This window comes from Mustela nivalis (genome assembly GCF_964662115.1).
Source record: "Mustela nivalis genome assembly, chromosome: 5".
Taxonomy (NCBI): Eukaryota; Metazoa; Chordata; class Mammalia; order Carnivora; family Mustelidae; genus Mustela; species Mustela nivalis.
In genome coordinates, this window is record NC_139024.1 from 64,599,609 (window position 1) to 64,606,352 (window position 6,744).

Sequence of the window (6,744 nt, forward strand, 5' to 3'; positions counted from 1 at the left end):
ACTGTTTTTTAAAAATTTTATAGTGGATAATTCTGTTATTTTTAGAGAATACAGGAATTCCAGATTTCTAGTCTAGTCCTCCAGTTCTTGTGTTAATACAGGAACTTGGTAGCCATAATATTACAAAGAATCAGCATTACTTCTCTTTTTAAAAACTGTAATGGGCATTAACTAAAGAAGTTGGATTTTCTTTTGTCAGACTCATTTATTTTGAGTAACATCTGGTATAATTCTTACCATGCCACTCTTAGAAATTATTTGAAATATAAAGTGGACCATTCTGTCAACTTTAAACAAAAGTATTTTCATAGAAATTTATGTGCTAAGGCAAATACATTTTGCTTAATAAAATGGCAAATTATCCCCTTAAAACTTTGTTAGACAAGTAAGAGCTTTCGGTGGATACTTAATGAATTGTACTGGTTAATTTTAATGTTCTATACCAGTTTCCTTCCTTAAATAAAGTATGCTTATTTGTTAGGGACCTTTAACTTTTTTTTGCTCTAAGGTTTACGTAGGTTTTTTTTTTTTTTTTTTTTTTAAATTTTTTCAGTGTTCCAAGATTTCATTGTTCATGCATTATACCCAGTGCTCAACGTACTACATTCCCTTCTTAATACCCACCGCCAGGCTCACTCATCCCCCGACCCCGACTCCCTTCCAAAACCCTCAGTTTGTTTCTCAATAGTCCACAGTCTCTAGTCTTCCATTCCCCCTCCGATTTACCCCAATTCACTTTGCCTTTTCTTCTAATGTCCTCCGTGGTGTTCTTTATGCTCTACAAGTAAGTTAAACCCTATGATAATTGACTCTCCCTTCTTGACTGACTTCACTCAGAATAATCTCCTTCAGTCCCATCCATGTTGATACAAAAGTTGGGTATTCATCCTTTCTGATGGAGGCAATAATAATCCATTGCATATATGAACCATATCCTCTTTATCCATTCGTCTGTTGAAGGGCATCTTGGCTCTTTCCACAGTTTGGTGATTGTGGCATTGTTGCTATGAACATTGGGGTACATATGGCCATTCTTTTCACTGCATCTGTGTCTTTGGGGTAAATACCCAGTAGTGCTATTGCAGGGTCATAGGGAAGCTCTATTTTTAATTTCTTAAGGAATCTCTACATTGTTTTCCAAAGTGGCTGCTCCAAGCTTGCATTCCCACCAACAGTGTAAGAAGGTTCCTCTTTCTCCACATCTTCTCCAATGCTTGTTGTTTCCTGTCTTGTTAGTTTTTGCCATTCTAACTGGGGTAAGGTTGGTATCTCAATGTGGTTTTGATTTGAATTTCCCTGATGACTAATGATGATGAACACTTTTTCCTTTTTTGGGTTTCAGTTGGAATCCCTTTGGAAGTATTTGTTTCCATATGGAACAGTATTACTTTTGCATTCAGAGAAGTGCAGAGACCTGTTTCAATTTATGTAGTTGCTAAATAGGGAAGGCAGTTGGAGAAATAAAATGTATTGTCATGGGATTGTATCTGACTAGACTTACTCTCTGAATAGTAGACCAAGATACATCCTTTAACAAAATTTTAGAATACTATGTTAAAGTGCATTTAGGGTTATCAAATATTATTGAAACCATTGTTAAATCTGAATGTCCAGAGTCTAATTTCTAATTGTTCAGTTCATTGAGGTAGATATTAAAAATTAGGAGTCCATGTTAATGAGTTTTAAATTAACAAGATTTGTTAGTACTCAGTTTCTTAGAATCCAGGAATACGTGGAAATTTGCTGCATTCCATTGTCTTCCTTAAGAGCCTTAGAGGTTGTATAGATTTGTTAGCTGTTCTTATGTTTCTCAGAAATTCAGTAATGATTAGTGTGTGTTGACTATGCAGATAAAGCTAAAGTTGTATATTTAAGTTTTCCAGTTCTCTTTATATTATCATGTTACCTCTTTAGCCTTTAAAAATGGATCCCACTGGTTAAAAAAGAACACAGGGGGCTCCCGGGTGGCTCAGTGGGTTAAGCTGCTGCCTTCGGCTCAGGTGATGATCTCAGGGTCCTGGGATCGAGTCCCACGTTGGGCTCTCTGCTCAGCAGGGAGCCTGCTTCCCTCTCTCTCTCTCTCCGGCTGCCTCTCTGTCTACTTGTGATTTCTCTCTGTCAAATTAATAAATAAAATCTTAAAAAAAAAAAAAAAACCACAGGCACTAGGATGGTACTTCACTACTAGGAAAAGAATCTCAAATAATGTGCCTTATTTATAATGATCTCTGCATAAGAGGAATATTTTTCTTACAGATATTTTAGATGGTTTACCACAGTGAACTGATTTACTGTACTCTCTAAGTACAGAAGATGATCTTGATTCTTGCAAGTAGAAGAGGGTTGGACAAGTGGGTTTTAATGCTTTTCTCCTAAGAATCAGAATCAGATTTTTCTTAGTAATGTCTTGGGGTTGCCTGGCTTCCCAGTGAGCATGCCTTTTAGTAAAAGTAGATGATAAGTAAGTACACCTCAAAATTAGGTGACTTGGAAGGACTTCTGTTGACAGTATGACCTGTGTATTTGGCAATGGTAACTTCTTGGTACTGGCACAGTAATTGGCAAATTTCATGGAGTGTGTAAAGCCACAGAAAAAGCATACCATTCTCATCTTCCTGAGTAATTGTTTGCTACCTTAGCTGGCCCTTGACTGTGGAGGGTCATACAATAATGTACCAAGAAGGGAAAATTCAACTTTTTATTAGGGTACTTCTGAAGCTGCCTTGAGGGGAATGTTAAAAAATTTATTTAACACTGGTTACTGTCAGTATATGCTTATAGTCTATGCATACATTTGTTGGCGATACTCAGATTTCAAAATCAGCATTACCCGCTTTTAACCCCTGTAATACTGTAGTAAAGATACCTCAGCTGCTGCAGTAGAATCCTAATTGTACTCTTTGACCCTTAAATTTCATCCATTAGTTGCCATCTAAAGGGATGTTTTTCAGTTTTAAAATTAATGTCATTTTTAAGTTAAAAACCTTCCCATTGCCTAAACTTAGTTAAGGTGAACAACTTGAGCTGGTTTTTGCCTTTGTGCCCTACCCACTCACTCCTTGTTCACTTACCTATCTTAAAATCTTGCATGCTAGCAAATATCCAAGTTCTTTTTTTGTGCTCATTGAATGTAGCACATTCTTTTAGGCTAGCAACTCATTCCATTTAAATGTCTTCCTTTCCCAGAATAAATGTTTAGTATTGTGCATTGTGTATGCCAGACATACTACATGCCATACATACATGAAGTAAACGCTCCTTGAATGTATAGTGAAAGCATGATACACTAGTGTAAGAGAGGTTTGATTGGTATCAGCCAATTTATTTTATGACTGTCGCTAAAACCTAGTGCCGTCTAAGTTGCTTTAAAATATGCTGAATGGAAGAGATTTCAGATTGCCATGAACAGAAGTAGAGAAATGGTAACTGAAATGGGTTCTTGATGGAGAAGGTATGTTTACTGTAGTATAGAGCAATGATGACTGGGATGGGTCCTTGATAGCAGTCCTCAAGTATTTAAAGGGCTTTCCCTTAAAAGAGGAAACAGTCAAATTCAAATTCTATAGGAAGCACATTTTATATTATTTTGTCCTGCCTCATCATTTTAACATGTTCCATCTTTAGAGGAGACAGAACCTCGAACCATAGGTACACAGACTGTTACTGACTCAATGAGCTGATATTTGACAACTAGGTTTTTTTTCTTAAAGATTATTTATTTGAGAGAGAGCACGCATGCGTGCATGTGTAGGAGTTGGAGGGCAGGGCAGAGGGGGAGAGAATCTCACGCAGAGTCCCCACTGAGCACTGGGTGAGATCCGCTTGAGCGGAAATCAAGATTCAGATGCTTAACCTTAACCTACTGAGCCACCCAGGTCCCCTGGCAAGTAGAGTAGCTAGCTTGTGAAAAGCAAGTTTTCTGCTTATAGAAGTATGGAGAATCTGGATCTCTTTGTCAGGAGGTCTGTGCTGCCTGAAGCTAAAACTTTTTTCCTAGTTCTCTGGATTACTTAATTCAAGATTAAGAGTTACCTTTTACTCTCAGATGCTTCCTTTGTTAATTTGTATGTTATCAACTGAATTACCAGTGATAATTAAAAAGAAGTACTGCATATTGCTACATTTCTTTCAGTGTTGTGATAGGAATGAATTTAAATTTAGATTGTTTTTTAAGACTTAGGGTATACTCTTTATTTATGTCAAATTTTTGGATGGCAAATAACTTGTTATTAGCTGTAAGGCAATCCAAATCAGTTACTTGAAATTTTTATAATGTAGAATGTTTTTATTCCTGTTAGGGCCATTGACAGTATTGAAAATTATGAGTTAATTATTGCTAAAAATGAGAAGGGCTAAATGCAAACAGCACTGATGTATAGCTGACTGTGTGGGTGATCCAGAAATGGAGTAAGACTGGAAGGGCATCCTTTAACTATTTTTTCTGTGTTCTAGGTTTTAACCAACTCTTTTTAAGTGATTGACAAGAGTCAAGGCATACCTACTTGTGAACATATGATTGTATCAGGAAACATTACAGAATCTGAAGTCCTATGAATCTTCTAAAAAAAATGGAACCAAAAAACTCAAGCAGCAGTTCGCTTTTATGCTTTTAGATAGGTCTAGCTGTAGTAGACTATTTTTGTTCAAAAATAGAATGAGTAGTTGTAGACACACAAGACCTTTGAGCATAACCTAGATTTTCTTTTAAATTATTTAAAGGTTCAAATAAAAAGAAATCCTGCTTTTAGACTATAAACATTTAACTTAGATTTTATAATTTTAATATATCACTACAAGTAAGTAGCAATTTATCGTGAAGATATTATAGATGTATAGTAGACATTGAAATACAGTTGGTCTTAACTTTTATCTGTTGTCAGAAAGATAAGATGACATTTTCAGGAGAGTTAATTTGAAGTATTTTAATATCAAGGAAAATCTTGGTCTTCATTGCTCTCAATATTTAAGATTTTTGAATAAATAATTATAAAGGTTTAATCAATTTTAAAAGGTGTGTAATTTTTAAAATAGCACTGGTTTGGTTTAAGTGTACTGCTTTGGTACTACCCCTGAGAGGCTTCAAGCATAGGCAGAAGTAGAAGGAAAAAGGGCCAAAGTATTTTTCTTCTTGAAATGTAATATTTAGAGGCGCCTGGGTGGCTTAGTCGTTAAGTGTCTGCCTTCAGCTCAGGTCATGATCCCAGAGTCCTGGGATGGAGCCTCGCATCGGGCTCCCTGCTCAGTGGGAAACCTGCTTCTCCCTCTCCCACTATCCCTGCTTGTGTTGGCTCTCTTGCTCTGTCTCTGTCAAATAAATAAAATCTTAAAAAAAAAACAAACACAAAAGAAATGTAGTATTTAAATGAACTTTCTGGGTGGGTACAACCCAATCTGGAGATCACATGAACTCTATGGTTAACGTTGGAGAGGATGTTTCCTACTTTGATAGAATGTTGACTTGTATTCTGTCCCACTACTTAAGATAATTACAGTAATTTGAATTCACCTATCACCAGAAACTTAGACTTGTGGCACACGCTAATGGGGTTCTGCTGGGCAGTGGGCAAGATTGAGTATAGACATCTTTCTAGCCTTTGTCCAAACCGGCCCTCAGCCTCTCTCCTTTCATTTATTCAGTGAAAAAGTATGGCTGGCATTGGGTGTTAAGATGAATAAAACATTCTTGGTGTTGGGGATCCAGAACATAGCATGATGCTTAACTATGTTGTATTAGTAGTACAGGAAAATGGAAAAACACATTGGGATCGCAAGACCAAATACCTCTGAACAGCATTTGCAATTAAGCTAGGTGAAGAATCTCCAAATAGCAGATGGGGAAAACCACCCATCTGCCTGGTGCTGATTTCTGTGTGAATAGAAGGAAGACCTGAGGTAGCTTCTGAAAGACTTGAGAAAAGCAGAATCTCAAATTAGTCAACTGAAACTTGGACTTTTGTCCTCTCCCTTGTGAATGCAAGGTATCCACAGGACTGGAGAGACTTGAGCACTTTTACCCTAGTGAACTCTCAAAACAGACCTGTCAAGACAAAACTCCCCTTTACCAGACCCCGATACTGAGAAGAAAGTATCGAAAGTGGAATCATTGAGTAGGATAGAGACAAGAGGAGAGGGTCTAGGTCAAACTGGGGGAGGGGAACACAACCAGGAAAATCCTACAAAGCAAGCCACCATATTTCTGAACACTACTCAAAAGCAACAGAAAATGTAACTAAAGTTAAGCTTTCCTGAGTCTTGCATCATTCTAAATGGCCAAGGAAATAATTTCATGTAAATGTGAGCAAGTGGGAAATATTAATGTCAAATCTCACTAAAGGTTATCAAGGAGTATGTATGAGTGCTTAGTAAACATAAAATGAAGGAAAGATCTCTGAAATGTTAGGATTAAGTTGTCAGCAAAGCATTCATGGAGAGTGTAGCATTTGACCCGGGCCCAGCTTGCTACCTAAATCAGCTGAATGTGAAGCTCTCTTAATAGTGAAGGGTGAAGGCAGTTTTGCGGCTGGTAACGTTATCTGGACCTATTGGGTGCTGTGGAAAGAGAGGTTACAAGATCCACAAAAGGAAGACAAGGAACTCAAAATTGTGACTTGCTGATTCCGTGTAGGGTTGCTGATCTGTTTGCCTTCTACTTTTACGTTGTCCAACAGCCTTCCTCTGCCCCTACTTTCATGATTTCTAGTTTGGACTGTTGGGATAGTCTGCCAATTACTTAATTACAAGTCA

General features: G+C 37.2%; 1 long non-coding RNA gene across 1 annotated transcript; it reads left to right on the top strand.

Moving 5' to 3' along the window:
- Nucleotides 1–2,256: 2,256 nt before the first annotated feature.
- Nucleotides 2,257–5,350, top strand: LOC309864945. The gene is made up of 2 exons (XR_014311861.1): nt 2,257–2,328; nt 4,453–5,350. It is a non-coding gene; the product is annotated as an uncharacterized lncRNA (long non-coding RNA).
- Nucleotides 5,351–6,744: the final 1,394 nt, after the last annotated feature.